Source organism: Ictidomys tridecemlineatus, chromosome 6 (genome assembly GCF_052094955.1).
Source record: "Ictidomys tridecemlineatus isolate mIctTri1 chromosome 6, mIctTri1.hap1, whole genome shotgun sequence".
Classification (NCBI taxonomy): Eukaryota; Metazoa; Chordata; class Mammalia; order Rodentia; family Sciuridae; genus Ictidomys; species Ictidomys tridecemlineatus.
Window position 1 is genome coordinate 143727297 of NC_135482.1, and position 24922 is coordinate 143752218.

A 24922-nucleotide genomic window follows, 5' to 3' on the forward strand; every position below is an offset into this window, starting at 1 on the left:
AGCTGGAATTTAAAAGGAACTGAGTTTCTTTGGTGATTAAAATCTAGATTGAGCCTTGACAGTGTTTCATACCATTTAGATTTATTCTGAGCCCTTTTGTTTGGGACAGTAAAAACAAACTACATGGCAGAAAACTATCACCATGAAAACTATCCTCTCAAGAAAGATTTTCATGTGTCTCAATTCTATATTTCTTCTTGCTGAGAAAATTTATTAGGATCAAAGTGGTCAAGAACAAAAAAAAGGAAAGATCCTAGGACTTTTAAACATTAGATGTTGTTTGCCATGTGAATTTTGGTTTCACATCTATAGCAGTTTTACTTGAAAATAATAGTTTTAACACTACATATTTACTTGAGTGACTGGATATTTGTAATTGCTCCAGAGTTTTGATGTGAGGAAAAGAATGCAATAGACTCTCTTTGGTTTAAGAAAGATTATTTCTCTATATTTTCCTAAACTTTCTCAATGAAATTCCAAAGGGACTGTGATGGAGGACCCTTATATCAATATACTGCTATGCCTAAGAAACAACAAAGTTTTTGGAGGGGGGGTTAGTGGGAGGTAACCAGGAATTGAACTCAGGGGCACTCAATCAGTGAACCATATATCCACTCCTATTTTGTATTTTTTTTTTTACAAAGGAGGTCTCACTGAGTTGCTTAATGCCTTGCTTTTGCTGAGACTGGCTTTGAACTCACAATCCTCTTGCCTCAGCCTCCCAAGCCACTGGGATTTTAGCATGTGCCACCATGCCTGGCAGAATAGACTTTTAATAGACATTAAGAGAGTCAGCTTCCAAGAGAATTAAAATTATGTGCCCAAGGGAAAAAAAAAAGAAGAAGAAAGAAAGAAAAGGGAAATATTTTAAATGATAGAAGGGATACAGAAAATCTTAATAATTGGATTAGGAAAAAATTAATGTGTGTACATCCTCTTTTTTAAAAAATGTGTCTAAAATGTGTATAGAGCTCTCCTTTTCTTGTTTTACTGTCTAACTCAACCATAATTATATGTTTAAAAATATAAAAATCACAGGGAAAACAAATGGTTGTTATTTTGTCTGATTGTTAAGGTAGAACAAAGCAGTGCATACACTTTGTAAAATAATATAATCATGACAGGGTGGATTTGTTCACAACTTTAGTTTGAGCACCTTATTATACTATAGATATATTATGTTAATAATTTTCAAGAAAATACCTGTGGTGTGAGAAGCGAATAAAACATCTTCATTATAAAAGGCTAATTACTAATGTAGCCAGAATGCCAGAAAATTGTGGTCATCTCTAAAATGTAGGTTAATCAAAGGGGTGTAGAAAGAGTTCCCTTAGGATCATCCTTATACTTTCGTTGTTCTCTTTACTATATAAAGTTGAAACGAATACCTTCCTGGGCATATTTCAGCTCTTCTGTGATCATAAAAGCTCTAACTGCATCCACGCTGAGAATGGAAGTTCTCTTCTGGTCTATTATACTTTTACACTAGTGCGGAAGTGAAAAATACAAGTCTCCTGAATCTAAAAGATGTGCATGTATGTGGTGAAAGTTTTCATTAATAATCTCAAATCATACCCTGCCAAGGATCTGCCACTGTTTCAATATATGGCTATTTGGAGTTCTTGTATTTTCCCTGCCAGTATGAAAATTGTTTTTGTGAGATAGTCTATTGCTACTTCTATTTCCTTATTGCTCCCCCACCCCCCTCTCTCTCTGTCCCACCCTCACTTTTTTCTTTCTTTTGCCTCCACCAAGTAATACTTCACTCTGCAGAAGCAAAGGAAGCCTAAAAAGAAAGAATTTTTCTATGTCAGAAAAATTAAAGCCATAAAGGAGATAGATTTCTAGAATTAAATTAGAATTGAACAAGTCAGTTATGTGTACATCCATCAGCCCACTGCTCAGGATCTCATTTCCACTGAAGCAAACTTAGCTAGAGGGCAGATAGAATTTAAAAACCAGGGAGCCCTCCCCACCACTACCATTACAGATACACTTTTCACAATAAATTATGCCGAGACGGGAGGGCACTCACCTTCCATTGTGTGTAATGTCTTTAAAAAAAAAAAACTATTCTTCTATTCAAGAACACAATTAATTAAGTTTACAAAATCACCCAAATAAGTATAAAACCACATAGTAAAAAACCTTTGGAATAGATTGACTTTTATCATATCCAGAATGTAACTCTCATGCTGTTGCTTCCAGTTCTTGCCACATTAAAATTGGGAAAACCCCTCATTTTAATGATTGGTTATCAACAATATTTAAATGAGTACTCAATAATCATACTTTGCTTAATAAAGTTTTAATAGGCCAGGTATGTTCAAATACAATAAAGTCTGCTCAATTTTATAGAATTAGACATTTACATTTTGGCTACCTAATTAATGTACCTCAAAGTACAAGACACATGTACTGGTTTTCTGGAATCAGGTCCATGTAAATCCTGTGGAGTAAATAAATAAATAAAATCATTCACCAACTGTAGACAATCCTTATACATTCTTAATTATGTTTGTTAACCAACTCCTTTGCTATGTTCTTAACAGTATTTTGAATTTCTAAAATCAGGAGCACAGATTTCCCTACAGGCCATGCCAAAGATTCATTTAATTAAAATATTTTTCATGTAAAGCAAATGTTTCTCAAATTAATTGCGCTCTCACTGCCCTTTTATTTACTTTGTGCATTTATAAAAAATATAAGGCCTACTACAAAAACATTGGCAAGAATGTATCTGTATGGGATGCTAATTTTATTCTTTTGTACTAGTACATATTTTAAGAGAAAGAGAGAGAGAGAGAGAGAGAGAGAGAGAGAGAGAGATTTTTTAGTTTTTTTTGGACATAACATCTTAATTTTATTTTTATGTGGTGCTGAGGATTGAACCCAGCGCCCTGCGCATGCCAGTTGAGTGCGCTATTGCTTGAGCCACATCCCCAGCCCCTAGTACAATTTTTAATAGCCAAGTTATGGAGCCAGTCTGTGGCAGTCAACAGATGAATGAATAAAGAAAATGTGATATATACAGACAAAGGAGTTTTATTCAGCTCTAAAGATGAATGAACTGCAGGTCAATCATACCTGGGGAATTAATAAAATTAATAAAATCCTCTAATTTTCTCAAGAATAGTTATCTATTTTTGGTATTTGAAATTCTCTGCAAATACTAAATTAAATATCAGAAAATAAATTTCAGGGCAGTCTTAAGTTTTTGAACATATGTAAATTGAATGAAAATCCCTAATTATGATTGTGCCTAATTTTGACATCATGTCATTTTGAGTATGTTTTAATTAAATGTCTTTATATTTAATATTAGAAAATTCCAATATTTCTTTTCTTTTCAACTTATTATTCTTCTGATTGTACATGATGTAGAATCACACCAGTCATGTAATCATATATGTACATAGGGTAATAATGTCTGATTCATTCTTCTACGCTTCCTACTCTCAAACCCCTCCCATCCCTTTATTCCCCTCTATCTAATCCAAAGTACCTTGATTTTTCCCTAGCACCTCCTATCTTATTGTGAATTAGCATCCACATATTGAAGAAAACATTCAGTGTTTGGTTTTGGGGATGGCTTATTTATTATCATTACATTCTTATGATGTTTCTTATACATAAACATTATACCTTTGTATTTAATGCTGCCTTATTTACAAGTGATCTTCAAGCTTTCTGTTAAGAGAAAGGGATATTCCCTAAGGGGTGGGGAATTTAATGAGAAAAAAATTATTCAATTCTTGTACAGTATTTCCATAACTATAGAGAATTTCTTTACTTACTTTGTTTAATATTTTTATTTTTATGTAGCTTACATATAATAAAGCATAGTTAGGCAGACTACTTAGTTGCTAAGTGATCTGGAATATTTGGAATTATGGCGACAACAATTCTTATGAGACAAAAGGCAGCATTTGGGCCTAAGATTGATACAATAACTAAAAAACACAATGTTGCTGAAATGCTATTAAACATTATACATCACCAACAGGCATTTTATCATTTAAAATTTGGAAAATAAAAAAAATTTAAATTTAACTTCAGCCTAGTTGTGTTTAAATAACAAAGCTAACTTATTTTCCTCTTCACAAAACTATAGGAATGTTAAACTATTTTTCCCTCTTGGGGCTCTCTAGAAATTGTTTGGCATTTTAAAAAGCATCTATATAAACTATTTCGTATTAACATGTTCCTCTTCATCCATAAATATGTAATAGACTATTTTTAGTGCCTGATCTCTGTTATTAAAGTAATTCAGATAGCTTTTCACTTTTCAGAGTGTTACATCATCTCCCAACTCAAATCTGGCCAGCTCTGAAATAGGTAATGTAGGCCACATAAGGTGATTTTGCATCTAGCACCAAATCCCAACTTCTGATGGTCCAATGTGTATTGTAATTTGGTATTGTACTATGGATTTTGTAAACAAAAGTCACTCTGAAACTTGAAGTCTTTGAGGGGGTCCTGGAATATGGTATGGATATGTCTTTAAACAATACTTTAAACTGACAAATTTAATGATATCTCGTGACTTGTTCTCTCTCCTCTGTGTGTGGGAGTGGACTCCTGTAAAGTCTGTAGCTGGGGTCTCTCATATCTGTGTGGTTCAGAAGTGTTCTTTCTTTCTATTATGCACCCATTTCTACACATGCTCGCCTATCTTTAGAAGGGACCTACATAGACAGGATGCTGGGGGTTGGAACTGGACAATCTATTCTCATAGGATTTTCAAGTGTGTGCTCTGCCAAAAACTAGGTCATTGCTGCCTTGCTCTTGTGTAGCAAAAATTATAGCACAAGCCTCCAAAAACTATGCTTTCAAATACATAGAAACCCCTTGTAATTTATACTAATATTTTATTGCCCTATGAAGAGTAAAATACTTCTTTATTGTTAATAAACATAAAAAAAAATAGAACTGGCTGGAAGGTTGTAGGTCAAACCACATTTCACAGTTGGAGAATATTTCATCCTGCCTACCACAGGGGCTAAAAGTCTTAACTTTAGAATCAGATGTTCCTGGTTTTAAATACTGGCATGAGCACTTATTAGCTCAGATTTTTTTTTCAAATTAATATCTCAGAATATCTGTTTCTAAAACAAGTATAAAATGTTCCACCTCACATGATGATTAAGGTTTAAATGAGCATGCATATCAGATACCTGGAATGGTGTTTGTCAAAAAATGTTAGCATTTTTCATTCATTTATTTTCTTATGTTGATTTTCATTATTTTAGAAGCTAATGTTGTTATCTAAACAAGCTAACAAGTCAGGAAACATATATATATTAAGTGCATCAAGCTTATACAAAAGGTCAGTGCAAGCTCTGTTTTAAAAGAGATAAGTAGGAGAAGATAAAGTTCTCAAATATCAAATGAGAAAATAATTAAAATTCAGAAATTTAGTACTTTAAAGTAGGTAGAAATGAATTTACTCATTGGATTAAGAGAGATTGCCTAATGCTTTCTTTTATATGTCCTGGTGGGCTAACATATAGGAGTAGCCTGAAGTAAATAGGAAGGGTTTCCATGGTGCATGCTCTCAACTTAGGTTACTGTGATGTGATAAAAACAAAACAAAGTAAAACAAACAGCAAAGAACCCCCCCCACACACACACACACACACACAAGCTTGAATAGTTTTTAGTCTTAACTATGCATGCGATGCTTTATGAAGTTTTGGAGAAGACTCTTTTATCAAACTTTCATTGTTTAGCAGACAGGTGTACACATGTTTATTTTGAAGGAAGAAACTCAATAATATGAAATTAATGACTATTAATATAATTTTAATTGTTGAATATTAAATTGCTATTTAGGGTAGTTGCACAGATGGTAGGGTTATGCTTATAGCATATAACTGCAGGTTCAAATATAAAGAGACATGCCATGATCTGTTTTTCATAAAATTTTTGTTTGAAAACTGACAAGAGTTTGTGTCCCCACTCACAGTTAACTCACTAAGTGGACAAAAGAAGTAAGTCATGAAGAAAAGTGAGTTGTATAGTATGAGCTGATCGGGAAATTATTTTAAAGTGAATTATGATGGTTCATATTAGGTACTTCAGAAAAATAGGACAATAATATGAATATATATATATACATATATATATATATATATATATATATAAATTCAAGGAGTAATAGGGATTCGTATTAGGGACTGGTTCACTAGGTTGTGAAGGCTGGCAAGTCTGATCTGTTCATGGAAGGAGAGCAGGACAGAGGTATTTGTTGGTGTTTCAATCTCCAGGAAGAATGGCTGGTCCATTAAGGACTCACTTTTTTTCTCTCTCTCTAAAGGACATCAACTGATTACACATGACCCACTTACATTATTGAGCTAATATGATTTATTCAAAGTCCACTGATTTAAATGTAAATCTTGTCTAAAAATTACTTTCATAATGACAATTACGTTGGTGCACTGAACCATGGTCTGGCCAAGTTGATGTATAAAATTGGCTATCCCAGGACTGAATGCATTTTTTTTTCACAATTGAACTTAAATCATCCTATTATTAATGAACCATTCTGTTACTAATGTATAGTCCATGTTCCCTGGCAAATATGCTTCAACAAACTTTTCTTTGATGCTTATTAGGGTCAACAAAAATAACTCTTCAAAAATTTTAATGTGACGGTGAGTATAGCTCATTGGTAGAGAGCTTGTCTAGCATGGCACAGGAACCTAAGTTTAATTCCCAGCATTGAAATAAATAAATATTAAAATATTTTAATAAAAAATGTCTATTTTATTAATATTTTCTCTTTCCACTTTAAAACCTTCAACTTTTATACAAAAAGGAAAACAGAAACAGAATTAGAAAAGATAGACATTGTTCTTGTTCATTCCATTTTAAAACCCTATCCAGAGTAATTTTTCTCCTTCACAGAAGTAGTTGGTCCATGGGGACCCCACTGTTTACTTCAAGCAAGAGTAGAAAGATCATTGCAAAGGGACAAGCTGCTTGTGACTGTGCTGTGCAGAATGTGGTGCCCCTGCTGGTTTGGACTTCTCCAGGGGTACCTAGTCCATCATTTCTACCTTAGAGCTGCATTGGTGTAGCAAAGGGAATTTCAGAATTCTGATGCCTCCTGTAGTTAGTGTCTGGGACCAGGTTAAAAATAAAATTTTCATCTTTTCCTTTGACAACTATTTTGAAACTATAACACTAATCTTGTTCTCAAAAATCTACACACACTATATTAAATCTACACACACACACACACACACACACACACACACACACACACTTTTTTTCTTATCAATTCTTGCCTTTTTAATTTTTTTTCTGTGCATTTGGTGTTTTATATAGAAGCATGTGCAAGTAAGAAAATCTTTGCTGTAGTAGGAATCCTTTATGTTTTCAGTTCTATCATAATTAAGAGTCTTTGCGGTTGTAAATGCTACCTTTAGGTTAAATATAAACCACGCATCTGTCAGCATCAATGTAGGAGATCGAATAATGCCATAAATGCTAAGAGAGTAAAACTTGAACTGCATTGAAATGAGCTTGTCATTGCAATGAACAGTGACAAATGCGTCCCTGCTTAGCTCTGTAAAAGAGCAGAGCTAATAAGTACATATATTTTCATATATACATATATATGTATATATGTATATATATCTTACTTTAACAACACGGTAAAGAAGATACAATTTTCTAATACCTGCTGCTCTGTCCCCTTCACCTCTGGCTCCTCTTGCTTAAAGGTAGTGAGAACTGTCTTTACCAGGAAGGAGCCATCTCTCCTAGGAAGTCTTCTCTAACCACTGCTGGCCTGAGAGGCCAGGCCTCTGCTTTACATTATACCAGTAACTTCTGTCATCTTGCCTGATGAATTATATGCCTAACCTTTGAAACTTCTGTCTTCTGGCAGAGCCCTGCACTGGGGTCTGTAAAATTAGTATTTGTTGAACAAATTAACACAAATGACAAGTAAACAATGGGTGAGCTCTGTTGAATTAATAATAATAACCACTCATCAAAATGTATTAATAAAAGGATCTGGCAACATTCTCTTTTTGACAAAGTGAAGATCGCCATGGACAAGCCACTGCAGTGACTTGCGAAGAGTTGATTGAAGGTCTCTTTCTGACACGGTGCACTCTCCCTCTCAGACATCGTACTTCTTTTTATTTCTGGACTCCATCTCCCTTGAATGAGCACAGCAGCATCACTTCACAGGGGAAAGTTACTTAGCACTTCTAAATGCCTCAGACATTTGGAAGGTACTTCTTTCCTAGGTGAGCCAAGGAGCATGGAGAGCCTTTGAATCCTCTTCTTAGTGGAACCACTGAGCGCAGTTTTCTCTTTGCTTTTTAGAAAACACCCGCTGGCAACTTTGATTCTCTATTATTCTCACTCACTGCACACTCTTCCTTTCCTTTATAGCATTTATCACAATCTGCAATTACTTTAAGTGTTAGGTTATTTTGCTTTAGTGCCAAAGAGGCAATTTAGAACTCTCCCTCTGATACCCCCTCTCCATTTTCATTAAACCATTAAAATCTTAGCCCCCAAATGGAACATAGAAATTAAATAAATATATAGTGCTTCAGTTGAAGTCCCTTAGCTTTCTGGCCAAGGAACTTGGTCTTCCTAACTTCCTGTATAGAGAAAGCCTAGCCTGTGTACTCATTTATTGCCACTAAACTATAACCCTCATGGGATATGCTGCATTGTTCAAGGCTGTATCCCCTGTACCTAGCAGACTGTCTGAAACAACTAGGGGATCAATAAGGGTTTGCTGAATAATAAGCCTTCTGCCAACTCATTTGGGTTGATCACTAGTCTAAATAAGTTTTTCATTAAATCATAAAACATTTTAAACCATGTTATGCTACTTCCAAAATTTATTTCCGCAAATCCTCAGAGATGTTTAAACTCACTTATACGAGAGTTTCTTAGTGCAGAAAGCTAGGTCCAGTGAGAAATTCCAGAAAGCATTAAACCAAATAAAGAGACTTATTGTAATCATTTACTTTTCCTCTGGCACTCATGTAGTTTGGGGCCAGAGCACTCCCATAATAGTATTTCAATATGTGTTGAACAAGCTTCATCCCTTTCATGAATGAATTTGCCAAGGCTGGACTTTACCAGTGACAATCAGATATGACTCCACTTTAATTTGAAAGGACTCTCAAGTTGTGTGGAAATCCCGAGGTCTTATTTACCCTATATGCTGCATCAGGATCAAATCTTGTTTTCAATAGCTATGTTTTAGTAAATACACACAGGCATGCACACAAACTTTCTCTTCTCAGTAGAGTTTAAAATTTGTGTCTATAATTATTTACTGTGACTGATTCAACCAACTCCTAATCAGGATCCTTCCAACTATAATTTTCTCTTAAAATGGAGAAATACATTTCTGAGACATTATCTCAGACATAAATAAAATACCCCAGAATGCTCATTTATTCTCAAGAAAATTCATAGTCTTCAGATGTGTGCTCATTTTTTAAAAAAAATGTATCCTCTTTGCTTAAAATATCGTAGTCAGTTCAGGAACAATCTTATGCTAAGGGCTGGATTTGATGAATATAGGCCTTTTGTACTTACTTAACACATAACATACTGCAGGCATTTGTTTTACACAGAATTGTTATTATGTGCATGTTTTTATCCTCTATGTAAAAAAATAAGCCTTGAAAGTCGTTGAGATCTATACTTTAATACTACTATACAAGAATAATTTTGAAGAATTTTATTTTCTGGAGGTTATTTTTGTCTTTCATCTTTTCTTTAAGTGTTAAGGCAGAACTTTCCCCTACTTCCCAATCACATTTTACTTTTTCTGCCTTAGTAGAGTGTAGGATGGATAAACAAACAAAGCATGGGCTGTCCAGTGGGGTATAGCTGAAGCCCAGGAGGTGCTGGCAGAATGGATGAAACCTGGTAAATATGCAGCCTGGGCAGGAGCTTCTGGTGGGTGCTGAATATTGCTTCAGGACATGCTGAGGCAGACACTTGTATAGACAACTGCTTCTAAATATGTCACTGTATCAGCAGGAAACAGAAGATCCCCCCACTTCTATTTTTCAATTCGGGAAATGGGACTCTATGAGCAATTACTTGGTGAATTAGCAGGCACCCTGAATAAACATCAAGTGCCAAGCTATTGGACTGGTGGATTTTAAAGAGCAAAGCAAAACAGGAGGAAACTATCAAAATAAATACTGAGCAGACTTCTGTATGATTCATATCGTGTGCAAGTGATGTGTGAGGGAAGGGAAGGCTGGAGTGCAATGTTTCTCAGGCAGTCCTGCTATCGAGCACTTACAAAGTGTTTTTAATTCTCTAATTGGGTTCAATTCACTTAATTAGCACTGAAAAGATGCAGTTTAAGTGTTTAATAAAGCATTTATATTCAGAACAGCTACCAGATGCTTTTCTCTGTAGATGTTGCAAAGTTATGCATTTTTTTTCTAGAAATGCAGTACTTTCATATATAAGAAATACCTTTTTGCTTCAGTAGAACGTGGTCAAGTTCTGGCATTTTCTTTGATTTCAGAAGGATCTGTTTTCATACTGGCCATTCAGCTCACTAGTGTGTACTTATATTTACACACAGATTCCAAAACACACAGACATCTATTACTACAAAGAGCTGAGAAACAGCAAGGCTTACTTGGGATGACAAGGGTTAAAAAGTGATCCCTGAACATCTTATTAAGAACCCATCTCTTGTATTAGCCACAGGGAAAGACGTTAGAGACATCATGAATCATGGTGTCCTTCATCAACTGGGGACATTCTCTTCAGTGTGCCACACTTTCTCAAGAAATAAGGAGCCTGAAAAACATTAAACATAGATTCCTTAGGATAGCTGGGCTGGGAAATGAGAGATGGTAAGAGAAGGTGGCATAATTAGTTAAAATTATATTCTTGAATTGAATCTGCACCTCTAGTGACTGAGCAGCTCCCAGAATCAGTAGACAGTAGCTATTTTTTCAAACTCTTTAATCTAGTTTCTCTACATCTCAGTAAAAATCAGAATAATTGTTAAGCATTCAGAGTCTGCCAATCATGCAGTCACATTGGCAACGATGGCTGAGGACTTTGACTCAAGTTACAATTATAAAAGTAAAAGAATTATACAGGTTTCATTTGTAGTGGAACCTATCGTGCTTTAATGATGTATGCCTTATAATATGACTTACCAGCCTCTTCTCTTTCATTATAACTTTGCAAATTCCTGACTCCCTGTACTTAACCTAAAGTGAAAATACAGACTTTTCTCTAGAAAAGAATAATTTTAAAATGTATTTTCTTGAATATGACAAAAGAAAATAGTAAGATTACTGCCATTAGACATGACATCTTGAAATGGTTAACTGAAAGCAGATTAAAAAATATATATATAACACTAGTTCAGGGACAAAAGCAAGAATTATTTTTTAAGATATGTCCCAGTTTTAAAAAGAATGTTAAACTTTTAGGACCAGTCTCCAAGAAAATGTGCTTTGATATTTCTTTGAAGCTCAATTCAATATCTTTGTCTAAAGGGGGAAAAATATCACATCTTGACGGTAGAAATCATATTGAAACACCAAAGTGCTTACTCTTGCTGCTGCTGTCAGTCACACGCATCACACTTGGTGACTGTCCTCAATCCAGGCAGAAAACCCTTTCTCAGTTAACATGGATCAATTGGAAAGAATATAAACCACTTCACTTGCCTTAAGACACAAGATGTCAACTCTCACACAGGTTTTGTGAATGCTCAGTAGAAATGAGAGCAACCCAGGTTGATTCTGAAACCTAATGATGTTACAGCAAAATATTACATTGTAAATTTTCTGGGTTTTATATGAAAAATAAAAGTAAGTGAAGAATAAGTTAATTTTCTATCTTAACTATTGTTTTATTTACTATAAATTACAATATCATACTTCTAAGGCACTTATTACTTTCAAAACATTTTTCTTCTGATATTGACAAGGTGCTTACAGGTTTAAATCATATGAGTTCTTTGAGTTGTAGACCAGAGACAGCATTATTAACAACTGAAAAATATTCTTGGCGTGGTTTCTATAATTTAAAGAAAAAAAGAGAATAAATATAGTAAATGAAAATAATTTGGTAAAGCATTTTGTTGAGCTTTTCAAAAATAATTTTTGAATGATGAAATATTTCTGGCTTTGAGGAGAACAAACTTAAGAAGATTAAAAACTGACTGATGAATTTTATGCAACAACTAATTATAAAGCATCCTACATCCATTTTTGATACTTGATGGGATCTTTGAAAGATCAGTGATATTTTATTTATGTTTTCAACATTGATCTTTAATAAGTAACTAAAAGCTTATTAATTAGATGTCAGATGATGCCAAACTAGTTCTAATGATTGTGGAAAAATATCAACAGTTTTAGTGAAATTAAAGACATACCCAGAAATAAACATATTAAATTTATTCCAGATTTCAGAATGAGGGAAAACAGTATAAAAATTTGAAAGCAATGGCTATGCATCATTTTTAAAAATAGTGAACATACACAATTTTCATTCAAACACATTAATCAAGTTGGCTTTGATGCTCATAATAACAAATCAGATAATTTATTTCACACCTTCAAAGACAAAGAAAGAATCTAAGATGTTTGAAAGTTAGATGAGGTCCTGAGTATCCACTGCTTATGATGACTCAAGTATTTGACCTTCAGTGCTGACAAGTCCATGGCCCTTTAACTCACACAGCACTGCCTCTCATAAGAATATGTCTTACATATATACATAGTTCAATTTTTGATTCACCTAGGCTAATATTTTTAAAAGAGTGACTAATATGATACATACAAGAAAAAGGGAAAAGTTGTAAAGGATGTAATTCAGAACAAAATAATTTATTTTTGTTTTTCCAAAATTTGTTCCAAGTGTTGATACATTCTATTCATAAAGGTGGGCTTCCCCAGATCAAAGCAAATTAATGCAAATTTAGAGATAGTAGCAACCTGTTACCTGCTTTTCCCTAAATATACAACACAATATCGTGGCTTAAAGTTATTGCATAAGGGATTTATACTAGTTAATACACCAAAAGAATCCCTGACACCAAAGATTTAACACCTACCAATCTGGCAACAAGGTCATTGTTGAGGTTTTTTTCTTGGCATCCAAAATAAACTAACACATTGCACTCCTAGAATTACGATTTAGTTTGGTTTTTTTCAGAGTTTGGGAGGGGGATTGTTAAAGCTATCTCTGATACGTTTTATACAGAAAAGCATCCTGATCATTAGAAAGATAATTGCATTTAGGAAGGTAATTCAGACTATTGGCGGGGAGGCAAGGTGGGGGAGGAAGAAAAAGAAAATAAAGGCACATTTGTGACATCAGGGAGTCCAGTGTAAAGTAAGGTGGTTGTCTTCTGAGTGAAAATGGCCTCTCTGAAACTGAGGTATGGAACTCAGATGCTCAGGAGGGGAGGCATTTTATTTTATAATTTATAATTTTAATAGCTTATTATTTTAATTAGGTTCAACATATTTATTTTTGTTCTATAGGGTTTAAAATTGAATACATTTTCATGATGCTTTTGTCATTAATTTCACAAACAGGAGTATAATTATCACAAGTTAAAATGCATTGCGCATCTGTGAAAATGTCCTTTTATCCATTTGTGTTCATAACACAATGTGGGGTTACATGTGTGTAAGTGGGAAAGAATCCATGCTTAAGTTTCATCAGTCCATACCCTGGTTTCAACCATATGAAAATGTAATCAAGGTGGTATGGGAGGAAGATAATTTTGTTGTCATGGTATTTAGAACAGACTATCTGAAAAATGTGAAAAGCAGGAGCTGGTGAAAGCAGAGTATTAGTTTTCTGGATGTAAAACAGGCAGAAACTGGACAGAGGTTTGATAGAGTAATGAGAGGAATAATATACCTGAGATGTATTAAAGGAAGAAATAAGCGATGGTTCCTGTCAGTTGTCTGAATAGGAGGTGGGGATGGTCTGCCAATTTTGCTTCATTACGATTGCAATAAACCTCTACTTCAAAGCTATTTCATTGTAATTCAGTCAAACTCATGTACACAAGATCACAGAGTAAATCTAATTCTGTGACTTTTTATCTCTGTATCTATTAAAATTACTCATACTCATTAAAAGCAACCAGACACATTAGGTTTAATAATTGTGAATTAAATAACAGTGACCTCCCACCAATGCATTCTTGAATATTATCCATTCCATAGGGACAGTGACCCTATAGAAAATTCAGACTTGATGGAAATGCACGCACACAAAGATCATTCTTAGGTATCATTTTTCTAAGTAAATTCTGGAATAATAAAAAGTGAGACATCCTTTTTTTCCTCTCTGAAGCCTGGCTTACTGAAAAGAAGAAAATCAGAAATTTAACCTTGTCATCTCTAATTGTGGAATAGACTGACATAGTTTAACTCAACACAAATGTGATCTGTCCTTAAAATAATGTCAGCTTCTGGAAACCTTTCTATTTCTATCCCATAAGCTAAAAACAACTCACCATAAGTCCCAGAGACATTATAGGACATTATAAGGACATTTTAACCTTAACCTATGAAACTGGTAAGCAAGCTGTCACAACCTCATCACAGCTCATCCTTCTCATCAACATAGAATAGCTTTCAGAATAACTGTTTTCCCTCAGCAAAGGCCAAGGTGCTGTAATGACAAATATTTTTATGTAAAATAAAAGTAGCTAGAGAATTTATTGTAATAATACATATCAAATTTATATCATAAAGATCCTATGTGATTCTGTGTTTTGTTTCTATCTTATCAATACATGATATTCCTATGAATTATAAAAAAAAAACACAATACTTAAAACTTTATCAAATTAGGGATCCCAGAATGGTAGTGAGACATCATAGATACTCTGTGTTTGCCTATATGTTCAGGTGTCCCAATTTTCAACATGAAGATATTTTTAAGGTAAAATATTGGTGGCAGGGCTTCACTGTCATATCCATGCCTCTTTTTCAGGCATTTGATGAATTACATACATTTAAGTGTTTAAACTATTTCTATTTTATAGACATCAAATTTCTATCATATTGATTTTACTGTTTGCTTAGAAAATTTAACTTTCTGTAATACTTTGCTTTGCAATCAACTTTTCTCAGTCACCTTTACACTGCCTATCATTCCATCTTTTCAAGAGTTTTTATTGCATAGAATGACCAATGACTGCATCTGCACTTGAGGCAATAGAGAAATAATTGACACAGAGAGTTTTAAATAACACTGGTAATGTTTATTTTAGCTCCTATTATGAATCTAAAATTAATGTCCTCTCTCAACAACAGAGATGCAGTAACACAACGCTGTGTTTTGGAATTGGAAGCTCTATTTCCTGGTCTAAGTTCTAAATAGGTGTACAATCTTTTACAAGTCACTTGGTATCTCTGAACCAACTTCCCTGGTGAAAAGGTTAGAGCTGAGGAACTGGCTCCTTAGTGTCTCCCTGAGACACTTCTGACACATCTAGTCTTCAATAGTCACCATTACATCTACCTTTTTCCACCTTTTAAAGGCAAAAACGTGACGGAGTAGTGGAGTGGGGTCAGAGTCCCAGTGCTATTCTTTTAGATGCCAAAAGGACCACAAAGCCTCCCAGATTTCCCACGGGCTTTCTAAGTTTGCCATCTATTTTACAGTACTGCGCTCAACTGTGTCTATTCTTCCTCCTTTACTATTATTCTTTAGAAAACAATAAAAAGAAAGGAGGGCAAGCTAGGGCAGAATGATGGCCCCAAAGTAACTCCTATTTCATAGAGCAAGGACATATCAGAGGTGTATTTGTGCCTTTCAATGATGCAACCTCAACTGTGTTTTCTGGACCAAGGTTGTGAGACAGTTAAAACAGCCAGGTGGTCCCTTCCAGGGATAATGAGCAATGCCCCTGAGTAAACTGCTGTGGGCAACATGAACACATCTTCTCTCAGTTCCTCATACCTTTTCAAATGTGAGCATCTTGACATGCTGAGTGAGTTTCAAGGGCAGTTTTGACTATACCTGAGTTTTGCCTTAAGCATTCACTTTAAAACCGATTCAAGATGCGATGCCACTGCAGGTTTAAAAGAATAAATTCCAAAGCAAAACAAAACCAATAGAAAGACAGAATAAAAATCAGTTTATCATGAAAGAATCCTCTACACTGTCCATGAAATCTGTGCTTTAGAAACAAATCTCTTCAACTCCTTAGAAAGAAGCTGAGCAACGTTCTGCTTTTTCAGTAACATGATGATTATTTTTATATTATTAATAGTGTAATTGGAGGCGGGATGCATGTGTGAGCAGGCGTGTGCACATGCACACACACACACACACACACACACACACATACACATGCACACACACATATTTCAGTTGCCTGCTATTACATACAAATGACTCACAGTTTTGGAATTGTTTCTTAATAATTCAGTTCACCATGTGAAAGTGGAAGTATCTGGATTAAGTGCAACTGCAAACTCTCTTAAAAAGATTGTTATAATAGTTCCTTTCCTAAAGTTAATTTTTGATGTAAAGCCAAGTGTTTTGGGAAGGTATTTAAGAGGTATGAAATGCTCATTTAAAATGGTTGTTATAGATCTATTTCCTCATGCTCCTGCATAAGCCAGCCATAAAACACAGTAGAGGACCAGAAGGCACAAAGACCAAGGATTTTAGGTGTTCTGAGGAGTCATTCTGTGTACCATAATTAACATCTACACTACTATTCTTGTCAAGGAAGGGAAACACTGAATATGTTAACGCCTGAGAATGCAGTAATCCTTTTTTCCCCTGATCTTAATAGTTCAGTTAAAACTGTATTTTTGACTTTTAAAAGCAGAAACTTATAATGTATCACTATACACAATGAAGGAATTTCCCTTTTAAGTATGACCAGAAGAACTAAGAAAAAATGAGCAAGATAGCTTTATTAGCACATAGATTTTTACAATCTTTCCAAGTATAAAATATAGAAGGAGTTTTTCATGTGTCAAGTTTTTTTGGCAATGCATAGAATAAATATATGAGCATATACCAATAAAATTAAGATTTCCACTAAGAGATAATTGTAAAATCATTAAGTCTATTTCAGAATATATCACATTATTGGTTCTTAGAACATACAATGTCTAATGTTCATGTAGCTACTTTTCCTGTTTGAAAATACAAGATCTTGAATTAATAAAGACTCTATCAAGCACACACCAACAAATAAGGCTGCAAAAAAAAAAAAAAGGAAATGTGGCCTGTGCCTTGCTCTCTAATGATATGAAGGAAACAGATGGCTTGAGAAAAGATGTGTCAGAGCAAGGTGGTAAAATCATAAACAGGGATAGATTGCCAGCTTACCTCAAATCCATCCTGCGTTCCAGTCCCTAAGCTCTCTTAGTGCTGCCACTCAAGTTGAACTTCACTGCGTCAGTCTCTTGATTAATGTGTTTAAACACTTATGCAGTGTCTGTGTGTGACAAACTGAGCTGAGGACATTTTCACAATCAATATTGATCATCCCAGCCAAAATGATCCTAAGTCAATTTGCATCTGTCATTGGGATAACCAGACAGAATGGGATGTCTTGGCTCCTTGCCATTCGGTTGGTACATTTTGTTAGAGACTTGAATACCCTGACCCCAGAATGCTTTCCTCATAGAATGAAATTTAAAAATAAAGCAAAAATCAGCATGTCCTACAGGAGAACAGCCAAAATAATGTGACACAAATTTGCTATCTATTCCAAATCATCATCATCATTATCACACTTTGTATGCTCCCTAATGGATGGTATGTGGTCCTGTTAATATAATTCAGATCATTTTATCAATTTGGATCATGATTTACATTTAATAAAGTTGGTGACACAGTCACCTCACAGGCCTAGAATATTTCTTAATCATTGGCACTGGAGCTAGGTACAAGAGGCCCTGTGCTACTGAGCAAGTGAGGAAACAAGGAATGAGTCACAAGCAAGCAAACTTCTGCTCCTTAGTGAGCTCAGGGGTGTGGAGCTTAAGTGGGCTAGAAAGGGAAAACACTAAAAATAATTTCAAGTCTCATCAGAGTTCAGAAAATACAGATAGAAAGATGTCATCTTTCAGCATAAACTACTATAAAGAATGGGTTTTTAAAATTTGTTTGTTTGCTTGTTTGTTTTTAAACAAATGTTCTCACAAACATAACCCATGCATCTACATTGACCATTTTAATCAAACAAACAAATAAAGACAGTTTAGAATTCCATGTATTGAGTCATGACCCTAGGGATTTAAAAACAGGTAGCCAGCCAAACACCACACTTTCAAACAGGACCAGCACCTAAGAGAAATGATAAGAATGAACAAATAATCTATTTGTAAAATACAAAATTGCCCAGTGTTACATTGATCTTTATCCATTCTTGCACCTTTACCCATAGAAATGTAATCTGTATATAAGGAACTGTCATTTCCAGTTAATTTAAAAAAAAAATCAGAACATCACCCCTTAACTCTGCAAATAAGTGGGTTCAAAAATTAAATATTTATTTTATAACAAGTAGAACAATCTCATGGCAAATGATTACTCAGCTTTTGAAGGAAAACTTTGGTATGTTTCCTGGTTCATGACTTTGACATTCTTCAACTTAATGTCATAGAATTTAAAGAGCAGGTTGTAATCATTGGTATATATTTATAGTTTGCTTCAGGAGTCCAATCAAGCAAGATTGTAAAGCAATGCCAGGTATATATCTTATGCTCTGCCTAGGGTGTGTGCAGCATATTCAATTAAGAGGAGAATACATTTTGGTGAATGTAGCAGTAATTACTAAGAAGCCATGCGTTTGATTTAGTGAACAACACTCTGACAGGGAAAGACACTCAGTTCAGTGGCCTTGCTTAAAGGGAGAATACTTAAGCTACAATGTGTTAATCTTATATCATCTATTTAATCCATCAGCATCAGTTCATCTTCTATCAACTGGGCCGTATTTTGTTACAATGAAGCTTGTAAAATATAATCAAGGTCTACAGTATATAGTTAATTAGACTAAAATAATACTGTTGTCAACAAGGTGGCCCTAAGATACTTTGCTTTTGGATAGGGGTGTGTGTGTGTGTGTGTGTGTGTGTGTGTGTGTGTGTGCGCGCGCGCGCGCGCGTGCGCTCACGCACACATTCCACCAAGGAACATAGCTCCAGGAAGTCTATCAGTAATACCATGGTTGTGAAATGTGCTGCCTGTTGGAGTTCTATTTACTCTCCATACTGACAGAACATTTTGCATTTTAGAGTATTTCACCAAGTGAAAAAATACTCTTAGTGATTGATTTTGAACCAAAGCCATACCAATTGTTATAGACAACAACTTAAGTTTATAAATCTTGTCAAAGGTTCACAGATCTCGTAACCTTTGACTGTCATCTAGATTAAAAAATAAAGGTTCACTGTGCAGTTCATTTCTATTAGGGAGAAATGAACTGACGCCCTAAAGAGTATTGATAGTGTTTTGCAAGGCTTAGCTGTCCTGTGATTTTATTGATGTGGTAGACTGAGGCACAGAGGATAATGTCAGAACTCAAAAATGGAATCAAGTGCTTCCAATATATTTTACTGCATGAAGTTGAATGGATACAGAAACTCTGACTCATACATTTTCTAATAAACATAGTTCTAATACATATAAGCCTGGTTGAGTTAGGTTGTAATGTTTTGCATAAATGATATATGATATTTGTTAAATGTATAAACACAACATTTCAAGAATTGTCTCATATATTTAAAAACACATTGAACACTTTATTCTTTGTTACTAACATAGTTTCTATTGTCTCTAAAGGTTGCCCTGAAATCATAAATAATTTTACTCTAATTTATTATTCTAATAACTGGCTTACATATCAGTATAGTTAGGAGGCAGTATTGTTTCTAAACTGATTAAGTCAGGCTGGATTATTCACGGGTCACTACAGAGGATTTTGAAATGGTGTTTAGATCAGTTAAAAAAATCAATGCTTGGATGTAAATTAGGTTATTTTAAAAGTCACTAATGAGAATTGGGGGACATAGCTCAGTGTGGAACATGCTAAACATGTGTGAGGTTCTGGGTTATATATCCAGCACCAAGAAAAGCCATTATTTATTTTATTCCAGGTATTCTTCTCGAGAGATTCTAGGCATATTTCTGCCTCATCTTGAACTTTTCGGCCTAAGGTTGTAATAATTTCCTACTTTTCCAGGTCCTTGCCTCTCCCAACAACCCGGTAGTATACTTTCCCAAGCCTGAACTTATGAAGAGTCTATTCATTAAATTCTTCTATTAATCTCCTTGAGCATGTTTTCTTTCCTATCAAGACACTTAAAATTGCCTAAGCTGTGCTGGCTCATGAGGAGTCAAGGTTTCACAGTATGAGTCCAGAGATGCCTCAATGAAACTATCTCAAAATTGCATTCATCTGCCATCTGCCTCAAGCATCCCTGCATTTGGATTGAAGTAGCTCTATAAAGCTGTCCCTGATGCTTTCATATACTTCTAAAGAATAACAATTAACATTTGGTCAACGACATGGTAATATTAATGAGCTTACCAGAATAGTCAAAGACCAATCATGTTCAAGCATGGGTCATTTTAATAAAAGGAAATGAAAAATAATAAAAATATATTTAATTATAAAGGGAGAAGAAGTCTAAATAAGAAGCCAATGTGACTGTCATAAGTCTTTTTTTTAAGTTATTGGAATAACCCAGAATCAAAAGACAACCAATCCCTCTGAAGACAAGATTAAATTTTACTTACCAAATGCTTTCCTCCTAGATAGAGAACTTGAAGGCAGTTCCCTTCCCATTTGTTTTCGTACAATTACTAAGGCACTGTTCTGAGGGCAATGCTAGTATTCCTAAAGTTTTACATGAAAAGTTTGTCTTCATCTTGACAGCTCTTTAAATATTTCCAACTAAATGTTAGAGTACACTGAAATTGCAAGGAATTTCTTTTTCATTTTAGAAAAAGATACTATGTCTTATAAAAGTGTAATGAAAATGATTTTTCTATGATAAATATGACAATATTATGTCTATTGAATTTTAGGAAGTAATGGTCAAACTACCAATAAAACAGTAGCCTAGTATTTTTAAAAAGTGTGACTTCTGTCTTTCAACTAAAAATTGTATTTATGATTGATAAACAAAGCAGAAAATACTGCAGAAAATTTCAGGCAACTTTATATAGATGTTACAAAATTCACATTCAATATTTGTCATTTTAGGAAATAAGTTTGTCTTTCAAGGAACTGAATTAATGAAGTAAGTTCTCTGGATTTGCAAGGTCTTTTAAAATATAAACTTATTTTTTATATTGTAATGGATAATCCTATGCATCACTCTGAGAGAGCAAAATTTCTCCCTACAATACTCTTTTATATAGACCATTTTCAATAATGGAGTAATGGCATTTTTCAACTGCTCCCTTAGAGATTCTTTCAAAATACAACATTTTTCCATCTTTAGAGTAGTTTTTCTTTATGTAAAACTGAGTTTAAGCAATGAATTTCACAATGGTATCCTATAGCCCTCTAATATAACATATTAGCTTCTTTTAAAATCTTATCCTCCCATTTCTACACCCCCACCACTCTAATCTTCATGAAAAGTAATTGCATCCTTTATCATGGTAAAAATAATATATTTGTAGAGAGCCTAAACTACTTTTATATTTTCAATACATTTGTTAATCAACTTAATGTTTTCTAAATATCTTCTCATTTACTTGAAAGTACCTGTACCAAAGATTAAATCCTGCACAGTTATCTGCACCTTATTAGATCTCTGCCCGAGAATAATTGCTAATAATTACTTTGGTGTCTTCAGGCTTTAAAGAATTGCTTTGTTATATATTCTGTGAATCTGGATTTTTGAAAACATCTAAAGAGCTCTGTGGCTAAAGGAATTATGAATGGTTTGGTGTGATTAAGTAAGTGGTGAGAGGGGATTTAGGAAGCAGCCTAATTAAGTTTTACTTTGGGGTAGTCCCATTTGTTTCAACTCCAAACTAAGGCAAAATATAAGTGCTTTTGAAAGCATCTATTTAGCCCTTGTTAATACTGTTTAGACATTCTAAAGATTCTCTTGGTGAGCTGTTACGCTAAGTATTCTTACCAATATCTGTAGTGTGTAGGTTAGAAATAGCACTATTAACTATTTCTTTGATGGAAAATATTTGTCTCATAATGGAATATATATATATAGTTTTTATTTTAACTTGATGATTTCATATCTAGTACAAATCTTATACATGTTTTTCTCTTTTTAATATACGTAATAATTTTGTACAACATACCAGACTAGAGCACTAGATGTTGAAAATACAGTTATCACAAAAGCAAATTACTTAACTTTGTGGCACTTACTAAAGTGAGAAAGATTGACTATTAACAAATAAATATGAAGTGAAGGTAATGAAATAAAAATAAGGATGGGTAAGGGGATAGAGAATGACAGAGTACAGAATATTATTATTTTTTTACAGTGATCAGGAAATGCTCTAATGAACTGAAACACATAAATGAAGTGAAGGAGTAGTAATTCTATGGACAATAAGATTATTCTAGGCATAATTAATATCAAAACCAAAGACCCTGAGACCAAACTGAACTTATTATATTTAAGGCATAGCAAGAATCAATGTGACACACAGAAGAGTGTAGAGATGGAGGTGTGGTATAAGATTAGGAAGCTGGGTGGGAATGGGTGATAAGAGGTTCTCTGGGCCTTGAGGAGGAGTGTGGCTTTTTCCCTGATATGAATGATTGGAAGTAGGTGAGTGAGTCATTCTGTTTTACATATTGTGTTAGGCTGAATAATAGTTCCCCCAAACAGATCTAGACCTCAGCACCCATAATGCATCAATATGTTAACTTATGTGGACAAGAAGGACTTTGCAGATGTGATTAAGTTAAGGATCTCACTTAGAGATGAGGTCATCCTAGGTGATCTCTTGTAATCACAGATGTCTTTATAAGAGGAATGCAGGAGGAGTCAGAGGAGAAAGTGATGTGACCATTAAAGTAGAGACTGGAGTGACTGTACTTGGAAAAACAGAGGAGGAAATCTGCAAGGAACACAGATGGCCTCAAGAAGTTGAAAAGAGAAAAGAGAATGGATTCTTCTTTCAGAACTTCTAGAAGAAACCAGCCCAACACCTTGAATTACCCCAGTGAAATTGATTTCACACTTTTGACTTCTAGAACTGTAGGAGTGTGAATGTGTGTTGTTTTAAGCCACTAGTTTCTTGGCAGTTTGTTATAACCCTCAGGAAGTTGATACACATATGCTGCCTCTAGTTATAGATTGGAGACTAGAATAAAGAAAGCGTGGAATAATGAGTCCAGATAGGAAATGACGGTTGCTTGAGCTGCTGAATTTGCAGCAAAATTGATGAACTAAATGACTTACTGATTGTGTGATTGGAATAAAAGAATATTGTTGTATAAATTATCTATTGCTTAGGAACAAATTTTAACAAATTTAGCAGTTTACAAAAGCATAGATTAATAGTATCAGTTGTCATCCATTTTGTGACCTCAGGAGTCAAGGTGGGCTTGACATGGTTTGGGTTTCCCAAAACTGAAATCAAGGACTTAGCAGGGCAGGATTCTGATCTGGAGGCTCAGAGGAAGAATAGGCTGCCAGGTCGGTCATTCGGTCTGTTGGCATAATCCTGTTCCTTGTGGGTATAAGACTGAAATCTCTGTTGTGCTGGCCATCTAGTGAGTGGAGCTCTCAGCTCTTAGCTGTTCTTACAAACTTTCTGTTTGGTTCTTTTATCTTTATAGCTATGTTGTGCCTACCCACAATCTTTTTAATTAACTGAAAATCAACTGATTAGCACAATTATTATTCCTATAAATCCCCTTTTGCCATATAATTCAACATAATTACTGGTGTGACATATTTGTCATATAATTCAACATAATTACTGGTGTGATTCACAGTCTCAGAGATTATGGTAGGAAATACTGAGAGGAGGAAGAATTTAAATTTCTGCCTAATAGGTGTCAAGGATGACTCTAATCATTTTGTTCCTGTATTCAGCATCATGGCAATGGGTATGTCATATGCAGCAATGAGAAATTCAGAGCCAATTGTAGGTTTAGAGAATTGAAAAAATAATACAGAATATAATTTGGAAATGCCAGTAAGAAATCAAATGATGCTCACTGAATAGGGAGTCAGATAAATTAATATGGCCCCTAGAAGAAAGATAAATGGCTAGGCAGATATATGGGGGAATCATCCGCATATATAAATCCATATAACTATAAGAGCTCACTTAGGGTGAATATAGATAATGAGTCTGAGCATTTCAACAACTACTGGTGTCAAGAAGGGTTCATGGCCATCCAGGGAAACTCATGCTTACAGTGAATCTATTGACAGACTGGAGTGGCAACACTTGAGATGGAAAATTCTTGGGTTCCACCTCAAACCTATGGGAATTTCTTGATAGGATCAGGAATTCTATGTTTAAAAGCCTTCAAATTAATTCTGGTAGCTAATGAAGTCTGAAAACTTTAGTGCTTTAGCCCTGAGAATACACAGGATAGAGAGAACTAAGTCCTCTACATCTTTGAATCTCAAAAATGTAGTTCATGAATTTAAGCAGCTTTATTTGAGGAATTTTGAGAAATTCAGGAACTTAGGACCCACCCACACTTACTGACTCATAATATGCATTTAAATAATTTCCCAAAGTGATTTATATGCATATTACATTAGAAATTGCTCAGCTATGATATTTTAATTCAAAGTGATAGTTAGAGATTCCAAGTATAAACATATACACACATACACCTATAGGACGCATGGAACATAATTAATATTTTATTCCATTTAAAAAATAATACATCAGACATCTTTAAAATATATAAAGTATTGTG

The 24922-nt window shown here is 34.4% G+C and overlaps 1 protein-coding gene and 1 long non-coding RNA gene across 9 annotated transcripts in view; one reads left to right on the forward strand and one right to left on the reverse strand.

Moving 5' to 3' along the window:
- Positions 1-24922, forward strand: part of Pcdh9 (protocadherin 9) — an 848769-nt gene that overhangs the window by 808633 nt on the left and 15214 nt on the right. The gene's annotated exons all lie outside the window — the stretch shown is intronic.
- LOC144378414 (uncharacterized) lies at positions 2321-17489 on the reverse strand. Its single transcript, XR_013440069.1, has 3 exons — positions 17365-17489; positions 10655-10818; positions 2321-2449 (listed from the first exon to the last, which is right to left on the reverse strand). It is a non-coding gene; the product is annotated as an uncharacterized LOC144378414 (long non-coding RNA).